Here is a 15415-nt window from a genome sequence, read left to right as displayed (position 1 = left end):
TCTAGCTGACTGAAATAAGTTCATTAGATGAAAACCAACAAAAATTGACAAGAACCACGAAAAGTTCTTGTATTTTAAGATAAAATCTTACTCTATTCAGGAAAAAACTTCCAGCTCGCTGAAATATGTTCATTTGCTGAAAACCATCAAAACCACGAAAAGTTCTTGTATTTGAAGATAAAATCTTTTTGCTTTGAAGAAGAAAGATCTAGCTGACTGAAATAAGTTCATTGGATGAAAACCAACAAAAATTGACAAGAACCACGAAAAGTTCTTGTATTTTAAGATAAAATCTTAGGCAATTAAAGAAAAAACTTCCAGCTCGCTGAAATATGTTCATTTGCTGAAAACCAACAAAACCACGAAAAGTTCTTGTATTTGAAGATAAAATCTTTTTTCTTTGAAGAAGAAAGATCTAGCTGACTGAAATAAGTTCATTAGATGAAAACCAACAAAAATTGACAAGAACCACGAAATGTTCTTGTATTTTGAGATAAAATCTTACTCTATTAAGGAAAAAACTTCCAGCTCGCTGAAATATGTTCATTTGCTGAAAACCATCAAAACCACGAAAAGTTCTTGTATTTGAAGATAAAATCTTTTTGCTTTGAAGAAGAAAGATAAAGCTGACTGAAATAAGTTCATTAGATGAAAACCAACAAAATTTGACAAGAACCACGAAAACTTCTTGTATTTTAAGATAATATCTTACGCTATTAAAGAAAAAACTTCTGGCTCGCTGAAATATGTTCATTTGCTGAAAACCAACAAAACCACGAAAAGTTCTTGTATTTGAAGATAAAATCTTTTTGCTTTGAAGAAGAAAGATCCAGCTGACTGAAATAAGTTCATTAGATGAAAACCAACAAAAATTGACAAGAACCACGAAAAGTTCTTGTATTTTAAGATAAAATCTTACTCTATTAAGGAAAAAACTTCCAGCTCGCTGAAATCTGTTCATTTGCTGAAAACCAACAAAACCACCAAAAGTTCTTGTATTTGAAGATAAAATCTTTTTTCTTTGAAGAAGAGAGATCTAGCTGACTGAAATAAGTTCATTAGATGAAAACCAACAAAAATTGACAAGAACCACGAAAAGTTCTTGTATTTTAAGATAAAATCTTACTCTATTAAGGAAAAAACTTCCAGCTCGCTGAAATATGTTCATTTGCTGAAAACCAACAAAACCACGAAAAGTTCTTGTATTTGAAGATAAAATCTTTTTGCTTTGAAGAAGAAAGATCCAGCTGACTGAAATAAGTTCATTAGATGAAAACCAACAAAAATTGACAAGAACCACGAAAAGTTCTTGTATTTTAAGATAAAATCTTACTCTATTAAGGAAAAAACTTCCAGCTCGCTGAAATCTGTTCATTTGCTGAAAATCATCAAAACCACGAAAAGTTCTTGTATTTGAAGATAAAATCTTTTTGCTTTGAAGATGAAAGATCTAGCTGACTGAAATAAGTTCATTAGATGAAAACCAACAAAAATTGACAAGAATCACGAAAAGATCTTGTATTTTAAGATAAAATCTTACTCTATTAAGGTAAAAACTTCCAGCTCGCTGAAATATGTTCATTTGCTGAAAACCATCAAAACCACGAAAAGTTCTTGTATTTGAAGATAAAATCTTTTTGCTTTGAAGAAGAAAGATCTAGCTGACTGAAATAAGTTCATTAGATGAAAACCAACAAAAATTGACAAGAACCACGAAAAGTTCTTGTATTTTAAGATAAAATCTTACGCTATTAAAGAAAAAACTCCCAGCTCGCTGAAATATGTTCATTTGCTGAAAACCATCAAAACCACGAAAAGTTCTTGTATTTGAAGATAAAATCTTTTTTCTTTGAAGAAGAGAGATCTAGCTGACTGAAATAAGTTCATTAGATGAAAACCAACAAAAATTGACAAGAACCACGAAAAGTTCTTGTATTTTAAGATAAAATCTTACTCTATTAAGGAAAAAACTTCCAGCTCGCTGAAATATGTTCATTTGCTGAAAACCAACAAAACCACGAAAAGTTCTTGTATTTGAAGATAAAATCTTTTTGCTTTGAAGAAGAAAGATCCAGCTGACTGAAATAAGTTCATTAGATGAAAACCAACAAAAATTGACAAGAACCACGAAAAGTTCTTGTATTTTAAGATAAAATCTTACTCTATTAAGGAAAAAAACTTCCAGTTCGCTGAATTATGTTCAGTTGCTGAAAACCAACAAAACCACCAAAAGTTCTTGTATTTGAAGATAAAATCTTTTTTCTTTGAAGAAGATAGATCTAGCTGACTGAAATAAGTTCATTAGATGAAAACCAACAAAATTTGAAATGAACCACGAAAACTTCTTGTATTTTAAGATAATATCTTACGCTATTAAAGAAAAAACTCCCAGCTCGCTGAAATATGTTCATTTGCTGAAAACCAACAAAACCACGAAAAGTTCTTGTATTTGAAGATAAAATCTTTTTTCTTTGAAGAAGAAAGATCTAGCTGACTGAAATAAGTTCATTAGATGAAAACCAACAAAAATTGACAAGAACCACGAAATGTTCTTGTATTTTGAGATAAAATCTTACTCTATTAAGGAAAAAACTTCCAGCTCGCTGAAATATGTTCATTTGCTGAAAACCATCAAAACCACGAAAAGTTCTTGTATTTGAAGATAAAATCTTTTTGCTTTGAAGAAGAAAGATAAAGCTGACTGAAATAAGTTCATTAGATGAAAACCAACAAAATTTGACAAGAACCACGAAAACTTCTTGTATTTTAAGATAATATCTTACGCTATTAAAGAAAAAACTTCTGGCTCGCTGAAATATGTTCATTTGCTGAAAACCAACAAAACCACGAAAAGTTCTTGTATTTGAAGATAAAATCTTTTTGCTTTGAAGAAGAAAGATCCAGCTGACTGAAATAAGGTCATTAGATGAAAACCAACAAAAATTGACAAGAACCACGAAAAGTTCTTGTATTTTAAGATAAAATCTTACTCTATTAAGGAAAAAACTTCCAGCTCGCTGAAATCTGTTCATTTGCTGAAAACCAACAAAACCACCAAAAGTTCTTGTATTTGAAGATAAAATCTTTTTTCTTTGAAGAAGAGAGATCTAGCTGACTGAAATAAGTTCATTAGATGAAAACCAACAAAAATTGACAAGAACCACGAAAAGTTCTTGTATTTTAAGATAAAATCTTACTCTATTAAGGAAAAAACTTCCAGCTCGCTGAAATATGTTCATTTGCTGAAAACCAACAAAACCACGAAAAGTTCTTGTATTTGAAGATAAAATCTTTTTGCTTTGAAGAAGAAAGATCCAGCTGACTGAAATAAGTTCATTAGATGAAAACCAACAAAAATTGACAAGAACCACGAAAAGTTCTTGTATTTTAAGATAAAATCTTACTCTATTAAGGAAAAAACTTCCAGTTCGCTGAATTATGTTCATTTGCTGAAAACCAACAAAACCACCAAAAGTTCTTGTATTTGAAGATAAAATCTTTTTGCTTTGACGAAGATAGATCTAGCTGACTGAAATAAGTTCATTAGATGAAAACCAACAAAATTTGAAATGAACCACGAAAACTTCTTGTATTTTAAGATAATATCTTACGCTATTAAAGAAAAAACTTCTGGCTCGCTGAAATATGTTCATTTGCTGAAAACCAACAAAACCACCAAAAGTTCTTGTATTTGAAGATAAAATCTTTTTGCTTTGAAGAAGAAAGATCTAGCTGACTGAAATAAGTTCATTAGATGAAAACCAACAAAAATTGACAAGAACCACGAAAAGTTCTTGTATTTTAAGATAAAATCTTACGCTATTAAAGAAAAAACTCCCAGCTCGCTGAAATATGTTCATTTGCTGAAAACCAACAAAACCACGAAAAGTTCTTGTATTTGAAGATAAAATCTTTTTTCTTTGAAGAAGAGAGATCAAGCTGACTGAAATAAGTTCATTAGATGAAAACCAACAAAAATTGACAAGAACCACGAAAAGTTCTTGTATTTTAAGATAAAATCTTACTCTATTCAGGAAAAAACTTCCAGCTCGCTGAAATATGTTCATTTGCTCAAAACCATCAAAACCACGAAAAGTTCTTGTATTTGAAGGTAAAATCTTTTTGCTTTGAAGAAGAAAGATCTAGCTGACTGAAATAAGTTCATTAGATGAAAACCAACAAAAATTGACAAGAATCACGAAAAGTTCTTGTATTTTAAGATAAAATCTTACTCTATTAAGGTAAAAACTTCCAGCTCGCTGAAATATGTTCATTTGCTGAAAACCATCAAAACCACGAAAAGTTCTTGTATTTGAAGATAAAATCTTTTTGCTTTGAAGAAGAAAGATCTAGCTGACTGAAATAAGTTCATTAGATGAAAACCAACAAAAATTGACAAGAACCACGAAAAGTTCTTGTATTTTAAGATAAAATCTTACTCTATTCAGGAAAAAACTTCCAGCTCGCTGAAATATGTTCATTTGCTGAAAACCATCAAAACCACGAAAAGTTCTTGTATTTGAAGATAAAATCTTTTTGCTTTGAAGAAGAAAGATCTAGCTGACTGAAATAAGTTCATTGGATGAAAACCAACAAAAATTGACAAGAACCACGAAAAGTTCTTGTATTTTAAGATAAAATCTTAGGCAATTAAAGAAAAAACTTCCAGCTCGCTGAAATATGTTCATTTGCTGAAAACCAACAAAACCACGAAAAGTTCTTGTATTTGAAGATAAAATCTTTTTTCTTTGAAGAAGAAAGATCTAGCTGACTGAAATAAGTTCATTAGATGAAAACCAACAAAAATTGACAAGAACCACGAAATGTTCTTGTATTTTGAGATAAAATCTTACTCTATTAAGGAAAAAACTTCCAGCTCGCTGAAATATGTTCATTTGCTGAAAACCATCAAAACCACGAAAAGTTCTTGTATTTGAAGATAAAATCTTTTTGCTTTGAAGAAGAAAGATAAAGCTGACTGAAATAAGTTCATTAGATGAAAACCAACAAAATTTGACAAGAACCACGAAAACTTCTTGTATTTTAAGATAATATCTTACGCTATTAAAGAAAAAACTTCTGGCTCGCTGAAATCTGTTCATTTGCTGAAAACCAACAAAACCACGAAAAGTTCTTGTATTTGAAGATAAAATCTTTTTGCTTTGAAGAAGAAAGATCCAGCTGACTGAAATAAGTTCATTAGATGAAAACCAACAAAAATTGACAAGAACCACGAAAAGTTCTTGTATTTTAAGATAAAATCTTACTCTATTAAGGAAAAAACTTCCAGCTCGCTGAAATCTGTTCATTTGCTGAAAACCAACAAAACCACCAAAAGTTCTTGTATTTGAAGATAAAATCTTTTTGCTTTGAAGAAGAAAGATCTAGCTGACTGAAATAAGTTCATTAGATGAAAACCAACAACAATTGACAAGAACCACGAAAAGTTCTTGTATTTTAAGATAAAATCTTACTCTATTAAGGAAAAAACTTCCAGCTCGCTGAAATCTGTTCATTTGCTGAAAACCATCAAAACCACGAAAAGTTCTTGTATTTGAAGATAAAATCTTTTTGCTTTGAAGAAGAAAGATCTAGCTGACTGAAATAAGTTCATTAGATGAAAACCAACAAAAATTGACAAGAACCACGAAAAGTTCTTGTATTTGAAGATAAAATCTTACTCTATTCAGGAAAAAACTTCCAGCTCGCTGAAATCTGTTCATTTGCTGAAAACCAACAAAACCACCAAAAGTTCTTGTATTTGAAGATAAAATCTTTTTGCTTTGAAGAAGAAAGATCTAGCTGACTGAAATAAGTTCATTAGATGAAAACCAACAAAATTTGACAAGAACCACCAAAACTTCTTGTATTTTAAGATAATATCTTACGCTATTAAGGAAAAAACTTCCAGCTCGCTGAAATATGTTCATTTGCTGAAAACCATCAAAACCACGAAAAGTTCTTGTATTTGAAGATAAAATCTTTTTGCTTTGAAGAAGAAAGATCTAGCTGACTGAAATAAGTTCATTAGATGAAAACCAACAAAAATTGACAAGAACCACGAAAAGTTCTTGTATTTGAAGATAAAATCTTACTCTATTCAGGAAAAAACTTCCAGCTCGCTGAAATATGTTCATTTGCTCAAAACCATCAAAACCACGAAAAGTTCTTGTATTTGAAGGTAAAATCTTTTTGCTTTGAAGAAGAAAGATCTAGCTGACTGAAATAAGTTCATTAGATGAAAACCAACAAAAATTGACAAGAACCACGAAAAGTTCTTGTATTTTAAGATAAGATCTTACTCTATTAATGAAAAAACTTCCAGCTCGCTGAAATATGTTCATTTGCTGAAAACCAACAAAACCACGAAAAGTTCTTGTATTTGAAGATAAAATCTTTTTGCTTTGAAGAAGAAAGATCCAGCTGACTGAAATAAGTTCATTAGATGAAAACCAACAAAAATTGACAAGAACCACGAAAAGTTCTTGTATTTTAAGATAAAATCTTACTCTATTAAGGAAAAAACTTCCAGTTCGCTGAATTATGTTCATTTGCTGAAAACCAACAAAACCACGAAAAGTTCTTGTATTTGAAGATAAAATCTTTTTGCTTTGACGAAGATAGATCTAGCTGACTGAAATAAGTTCATTAGATGAAAACCAACAAAATTTGAAATGAACCACGAAAACTTCTTGTATTTTAAGATAATATCTTACGCTATTAAAGAAAAAACTTCTGGCTCGCTGAAATATGTTCATTTGCTGAAAACCAACAAAACCACCAAAAGTTCTTGTATTTGAAGATAAAATCTTTTTGCTTTGAAGAAGAAAGATCTAGCTGTCTGAAATAAGTTCATTAGATGAAAACCAACAAAATTTGACAAGAACCACGAAAACTTCTTGTATTTTAAGATAATATCTTACGCTATTAAAGAAAAAACTTCTGGCTCGCTGAAATATGTTCATTTGCTGAAAACCAACAAAACCACGAAAAGTTCTTGTATTTGAAGATAAAATCTTTTTGCTTTGAAGAAGAAAGATCCAGCTGACTGAAATAAGTTCATTAGATGAAAACCAACAAAAATTGACAAGAACCACGAAAAGTTCTTGTATTTTAAGATAAAATCTTACTCTATTAAGGAAAAAACTTCCAGCTCGCTGAAATCTGTTCATTTGCTGAAAACCAACAAAACCACCAAAAGTTCTTGTGTTTGAAGATAAAATCTTTTTTCTTTGAAGAAGAGAGATCTAGCTGACTGAAATAAGTTCATTAGATGAAAACCAACAAAAATTGACAAGAACCACGAAAAGTTCTTGTATTTTAAGATAAAATCTTACTCTATTAAGGAAAAAACTTCCAGCTCGCTGAAATATGTTCATTTGCTGAAAACCAACAAAACCACGAAAAGTTCTTGTATTTGAAGATAAAATCTTTTTGCTTTGAAGAAGAAAGATCCAGCTGACTGAAATAAGTTCATTAGATGAAAACCAACAAAAATTGACAAGAACCACGAAAAGTTCTTGTATTTTAAGATAAAATCTTACTCTATTAAGGAAAAAACTTCCAGTTCGCTGAATTATGTTCATTTGCTGAAAACCAACAAAACCACCAAAAGTTCTTGTATTTGAAGATAAAATCTTTTTGCTTTGACGAAGATAGATCTAGCTGACTGAAATAAGTTCATTAGATGAAAACCAACAAAATTTGAAATGAACCACGAAAACTTCTTGTATTTTAAGATAATATCTTACGCTATTAAAGAAAAAACTTCTGGCTCGCTGAAATATGTTCATTTGCTGAAAACCAACAAAACCACCAAAAGTTCTTGTATTTGAAGATAAAATCTTTTTGCTTTGAAGAAGAAAGATCTAGCTGACTGAAATAAGTTCATTAGATGAAAACCAACAAAAATTGACAAGAACCACGAAAAGTTCTTGTATTTTAAGATAAAATCTTACGCTATTAAAGAAAAAACTCCCAGCTCGCTGAAATATGTTCATTTGCTGAAAACCAACAAAACCACGAAAAGTTCTTGTATTTGAAGATAAAATCTTTTTTCTTTGAAGAAGAGAGATCAAGCTGACTGAAATAAGTTCATTAGATGAAAACCAACAAAAATTGACAAGAACCACGAAAAGTTCTTGTATTTTAAGATAAAATCTTACTCTATTCAGGAAAAAACTTCCAGCTCGCTGAAATATGTTCATTTGCTCAAAACTATCAAAACCACGAAAAGTTCTTGTATTTGAAGGTAAAATCTTTTTGCTTTGAAGAAGAAAGATCTAGCTGACTGAAATAAGTTCATTAGATGAAAACCAACAAAAATTGACAAGAATCACGAAAAGTTCTTGTATTTTAAGATAAAATCTTACTCTATTAAGGTAAAAACTTCCAGCTCGCTGAAATATGTTCATTTGCTGAAAACCATCAAAACCACGAAAAGTTCTTGTATTTGAAGATAAAATCTTTTTGCTTTGAAGAAGAAAGATCTAGCTGACTGAAATAAGTTCATTAGATGAAAACCAACAAAAATTGACAAGAACCACGAAAAGTTCTTGTATTTTAAGATAAAATCTTACTCTATTCAGGAAAAAACTTCCAGCTCGCTGAAATATGTTCATTTGCTGAAAACCATCAAAACCACGAAAAGTTCTTGTATTTGAAGATAAAATCTTTTTGCTTTGAAGAATAAAGATCTAGCTGACTGAAATAAGTTCATTGGATGAAAACCAACAAAAATTGACAAGAACCACGAAAAGTTCTTGTATTTTAAGATAAAATCTTAGGCAATTAAAGAAAAAACTTCCAGCTCGCTGAAATATGTTCATTTGCTGAAAACCAACAAAACCACGAAAAGTTCTTGTATTTGAAGATAAAATCTTTTTTCTTTGAAGAAGAAAGATCTAGCTGACTGAAATAAGTTCATTAGATGAAAACCAACAAAAATTGACAAGAACCACGAAATGTTCTTGTATTTTGAGATAAAATCTTACTCTATTAAGGAAAAAACTTCCAGCTCGCTGAAATATGTTCATTTGCTGAAAACCATCAAAACCACGAAAAGTTCTTGTATTTGAAGATAAAATCTTTTTGCTTTGAAGAAGAAAGATAAAGCTGACTGAAATAAGTTCATTAGATGAAAACCAACAAAATTTGACAAGAACCACGAAAACTTCTTGTATTTTAAGATAATATCTTACGCTATTAAAGAAAAAACTTCTGGCTCGCTGAAATATGTTCATTTGCTGAAAACCAACAAAACCACGAAAAGTTCTTGTATTTGAAGATAAAATCTTTTTGCTTTGAAGAAGAAAGATCCAGCTGACTGAAATAAGTTCATTAGATGAAAACCAACAAAAATTGACAAGAACCACGAAAAGTTCTTGTATTTTAAGATAAAATCTTACTCTATTAAGGAAAAAACTTCCAGCTCGCTGAAATCTGTTCATTTGCTGAAAACCAACAAAATCACCAAAAGTTCTTGTATTTGAAGATAAAATCTTTTTGCTTTGAAGAAGAAAGATCTAGCTGACTGAAATAAGTTCATTAGATGAAAACCAACAAAAATTGACAAGAACCACGAAAAGTTCTTGTATTTTAAGATAAAATCTTACTCTATTAAGGAAAAAACTTCCAGCTCGCTGAAATCTGTTCATTTGCTGAAAACCATCAAAACCACGAAAAGTTCTTGTATTTGAAGATAAAATCTTTTTGCTTTGAAGAAGAAAGATCTAGCTGACTGAAATAAGTTCATTAGATGAAAACCAACAAAAATTGACAAGAACCACGAAAAGTTCTTGTATTTGAAGATAAAATCTTACTCTATTCAGGAAAAAACTTCCAGCTCGCTGAAATCTGTTCATTTGCTGAAAACCAACAAAACCACCAAAAGTTCTTGTATTTGAAGATAAAATCTTTTTGCTTTGAAGAAGAAAGATCTAGCTGACTGAAATAAGTTCATTAGATGAAAACCAACAAAATTTGACAAGAACCACCAAAACTTCTTGTATTTTAAGATAATATCTTACGCTATTAAGGAAAAAACTTCCAGCTCGCTGAAATATGTTCATTTGCTGAAAACCATCAAAACCACGAAAAGTTCTTGTATTTGAAGATAAAATCTTTTTGCTTTGAAGAAGAAAGATCTAGCTGACTGAAATAAGTTAATTAGATGAAAACCAACAAAAATTGACAAGAACCACGAAAAGTTCTTGTATTTGAAGATAAAATCTTACTCTATTCAGGAAAAAACTTCCAGCTCGCTGAAATATGTTCATTTGCTCAAAACCATCAAAACCACGAAAAGTTCTTGTATTTGAAGGTAAAATCTTTTTGCTTTGAAGAAGAAAGATCGAGCTGACTGAAATAAGTTCATTAGATGAAAACCAACAAAAATTGACAAGAACCACGAAAAGTTCTTGTATTTTAAGATAAGATCTTACTCTATTAATGAAAAAACTTCCAGCTCGCTGAAATATGTTCATTTGCTGAAAACCAACAAAACCACGAAAAGTTCTTGTATTTGAAGATAAAATCTTTTTGCTTTGAAGAAGAAAGATCCAGCTGACTGAAATAAGTTCATTAGATGAAAACCAACAAAAATTGACAAGAACCACGAAAAGTTCTTGTATTTTAAGATAAAATCTTACTCTATTAAGGAAAAAACTTCCAGTTCGCTGAATTATGTTCATTTGCTGAAAACCAACAAAACCACGAAAAGTTCTTGTATTTGAAGATAAAATCTTTTTGCTTTGACGAAGATAGATCTAGCTGACTGAAATGAGTTCATTAGATGAAAACCAACAAAATTTGAAATGAACCACGAAAACTTCTTGTATTTTAAGATAATATCTTACGCTATTAAAGAAAAAACTTCTGGCTCGCTGAAATATGTTCATTTGCTGAAAACCAACAAAACCACCAAAAGTTCTTGTATTTGAAGATAAAATCTTTTTGCTTTGAAGAAGAAAGATCTAGCTGTCTGAAATAAGTTCATTAGATGAAAACCAACAAAAATTGACAAGAACCACGAAAAGTTCTTGTATTTTAAGATAAAATCTTACGCTATTAAAGAAAAAACTCCCAGCTCGCTGAAATATGTTCATTTGCTGAAAACCAACAAAACCACGAAAAGTTCTTGTATTTGAAGATAAAATCTTTTTTCTTTGAAGAAGAGAGATCTAGCTGACTGAAATAAGTTCATTAGATGAAAACCAACAAAAATTGACAAGAACCACGAAAAGTTCTTGTATTTTAAGATAACATCTTACTCTATTCAGGAAAAAACTTCCAGCTCGCTGAAATATGTTCATTTGCTCAAAACCATCAAAACCACGAAAAGTTCTTGTATTTGAAGGTAAAATCTTTTTGCTTTGAAGAAGAAAGATCTAGCTGACTGAAATAAGTTCATTAGATGAAAACCAACAAAAATTGACAAGAATCACGAAAAGTTCTTGTATTTTAAGATAAAATCTTACTCTATTAAGGTAAAAACTTCCAGCTCGCTGAAATATGTTCATTTGCTGAAAACCATCAAAACCACGAAAAGTTCTTGTATTTGAAGATAAAATCTTTTTGCTTTGAAGAAGAAAGATCTAGCTGACTGAAATAAGTTCATTAGATGAAAACCAACAAAAATTGACAAGAACCACGAAAAGTTCTTGTATTTTAAGATAAAATCTTACTCTATTCAGGAAAAAACTTCCAGCTCGCTGAAATATGTTCATTTGCTGAAAACCATCAAAACCACGAAAAGTTCTTGTATTTGAAGATAAAATCTTTTTGCTTTGAAGAAGAAAGATCTAGCTGACTGAAATAAGTTCATTAGATGAAAACCAACAAAAATTGACAAGAACCACGAAAAGTTCTTGTATTTTAAGATAAAATCTTAGGCAATTAAAGAAAAAACTTCCAGCTCGCTGAAATATGTTCATTTGCTGAAAACCAACAAAACCACGAAAAGTTCTTGTATTTGAAGATAAAATCTTTTTTCTTTGAAGAAGAAAGATCTAGCTGACTGAAATAAGTTCATTAGATGAAAACCAACAAAAATTGACAAGAACCACGAAATGTTCTTGTATTTTGAGATAAAATCTTACTCTATTAAGGAAAAAACTTCCAGCTCGCTGAAATATGTTCATTTGCTGAAAACCATCAAAACCACGAAAAGTTCTTGTATTTGAAGATAAAATCTTTTTGCTTTGAAGAAGAAAGATAAAGCTGACTGAAATAAGTTCATTAGATGAAAACCAACAAAATTTGACAAGAACCACGAAAACTTCTTGTATTTTAAGATAATATCTTACGCTATTAAAGAAAAAACTTCTGGCTCGCTGAAATATGTTCATTTGCTGAAAACCAACAAAACCACGAAAAGTTCTTGTATTTGAAGATAAAATCTTTTTGCTTTGAAGAAGAAAGATCCAGCTGACTGAAATAAGTTCATTAGATGAAAACCAACAAAAATTGACAAGAACCACGAAAAGTTCTTGTATTTTAAGATAAAATCTTACTCTATTAAGGAAAAAACTTCCAGCTCGCTGAAATCTGTTCATTTGCTGAAAACCAACAAAACCACCAAAAGTTCTTGTATTTGAAGATAAAATCTTTTTGCTTTGAAGAAGAAAGATCTAGCTGACTGAAATAAGTTCATTCGATGAAAACCAACAAAATTTGACAAGAACCACGAAAACTTCTTGTATTTTAAGATAATATCTTACGCTATTAAAGAAAAAACTTCTGGCTCGCTGAAATATGTTCATTTGCTGAAAACCATCAAAACCACGAAAAGTTCTTGTATTTGAAGATAAAATCTTTTTGCTTTGAAGAAGAAAGATCTAGCTGACTGAAATAAGTTCATTAGATGAAAACCAACAAAAATTGACAAGAACCACGAAAAGTTCTTGTATTTTAAGATAAAATCTTACTCTATTAAGGAAATAACTTCCAGCTCGCTGAAATATGTTCATTTGCTGAAAACCATCAAAACCACGAAAAGTTCTTGTATTTGAAGATAAAATCTTTTTGCTTTGAAGAAGAAAGATCTAGCTGACTGAAATAAGTTCATTAGATGAAAACCAACAAAAATTGACAAGAACCACGAAAAGTTCTTGTATTTTAAGATAAAATCTTACTCTATTAAGGAAAAAACTTCCAGCTCGCTGAAATCTGTTCATTTGCTGAAAACCAACAAAACCACCAAAAGTTCTTGTATTTGAAGATAAAATCTTTTTGCTTTGAAGAAGAAAGATCTAGCTGACTGAAATAAGTTCATTAGATGAAAACCAACAAAAATTGACAAGAACCACGAAAAGTTCTTGTATTTTAAGATAAAATCTTAGGCAATTAAAGAAAAAACTTCCAGCTCGCTGAAATATGTTCATTTGCTGAAAACCAACAAAACCACGAAAAGTTCTTGTATTTGAAGATAAAATCTTTTTTCTTTGAAGAAGAAAGATCTAGCTGACTGAAATAAGTTCATTAGATGAAAACCAACAAAAATTGACAAGAACCACGAAATGTTCTTGTATTTTGAGATAAAATCTTACTCTATTAAGGAAAAAACTTCCAGCTCGCTGAAATATGTTCATTTGCTGAAAACCATCAAAACCACGAAAAGTTCTTGTATTTGAAGATAAAATCTATTTGCTTTGAAGAAGAAAGATAAAGCTGACTGAAATAAGTTCATTAGATGAAAACCAACAAAATTTGACAAGAACCACGAAAACTTCTTGTATTTTAAGATAATATCTTACGCTATTAAAGAAAAAACTTCTGGCTCGCTGAAATATGTTCATTTGCTGAAAACCAACAAAACCACGAAAAGTTCTTGTATTTGAAGATAAAATCTTTTTGCTTTGAAGAAGAAAGATCCAGCTGACTGAAATAAGTTCATTAGATGAAAACCAACAAAAATTGACAAGAACCACGAAAAGTTCTTGTATTTTAAGATAAAATCTTACTCTATTAAGGAAAAAACTTCCAGCTCGCTGAAATCTGTTCATTTGCTGAAAACCAACAAAACCACCAAAAGTTCTTGTATTTGAAGATAAAATCTTTTTGCTTTGAAGAAGAAAGATCTAGCTGACTGAAATAAGTTCATTGGATGAAAACCAACAAAAATTGACAAGAACCACGAAAAGTTCTTGTATTTTAAGATAAAATCTTACGCTATTAAAGAAAAAACTCCCAGCTCGCTGAAATATGTTCATTTGCTGAAAACCAACAAAACCACGAAAAGTTCTTGTATTTGAAGATAAAATCTTTTTTCTTTGAAGAAGAGAGATCTAGCTGACTGAAATAAGTTCATTAGATGAAAACCAACAAAAATTGACAAGAACCACGAAAGGTTCTTGTATTTTAAGATAAAATCTTAGGCTATTAAAGAAAAAACTTCCAGCTCGCTGAAATCTGTTCATTTGCTGAAAACCATCAAAACCACGAAAAGTTATTGTACTTGAAGATAAAATCTTTTTTCTTTGAAGAAGAAAGATCTAGCTGACTGAAATAAGTTCATTAGATGAAAAACAACAAAAATTGACAAGAAACACGAAAAGTTCTTGTATTTTAAGATAAAATCTTACTCTATTAATGAAAAAACTTCCAGCTCGCTGAAATATGTTCATTTGCTGAAAACCAACAAAACCACGAAAAGTTCTTGTATTTGAAGATAAAATCTTTTTGCTTTGAAGAAGAAAGATCCAGCTGACTGAAATAAGTTCATGAGATGAAAACCAACAAAAATTGACAAGAACCACGAAAAGTTCTTGTATTTTAAGATAAAATCTTACTCTATTAAGGAAAAAACTTCCAGTTCGCTGAATTATGTTCATTTGCTGAAAACCAACAAAACCACCAAAAGTTCTTGTATTTGAAGATAAAATCTTTTTGCTTTGACGAAGATAGATCTAGCTGACTGAAATAAGTTCATTAGATGAAAACCAACAAAAATTGACAAGAACCACGAAAGGTTCTTGTATTTTAAGATAAAATCTTAGGCTATTAAAGAAAAAACTTCCATCTCGCTGAAATCTGTTCATTTGCTGAAAACCATCAAAACCACGAAAAGTTCTTGTACTTGAAGATAAAATCTTTTTGCTTTGAAGAAGAAAGATAAAGCTGACTGAAATAAGTTCATTCGATGAAAACCAACAAAATTTGACAAGAACCACCAAAACTTCTTGTATTTTAAGATAATATCTTACGCTATTAAAGAAAAAACTTCTGGCTCGCTGAAAGATGTTCATTTGCTGAAAACCATCAAAACCACGAAAAGTTCTTGTATTTGAAGATAAAATCTTTTTGCTTTGAAGAAGAAAGATCTAGCTGACTGAAATAAGTTCATTAGATGAAAACCAACAAAAATTGACAAGAACCACGAAAAGTTCTTGTATTTGAAGATAAAATCTTACTCTAT

This window comes from Heptranchias perlo, unplaced genomic scaffold (genome assembly GCF_035084215.1).
Source record: "Heptranchias perlo isolate sHepPer1 unplaced genomic scaffold, sHepPer1.hap1 HAP1_SCAFFOLD_94, whole genome shotgun sequence".
Taxonomy (NCBI): domain Eukaryota; kingdom Metazoa; phylum Chordata; class Chondrichthyes; order Hexanchiformes; family Hexanchidae; genus Heptranchias; species Heptranchias perlo.
Note: the sequence above shows the minus strand (reverse complement) of the source record.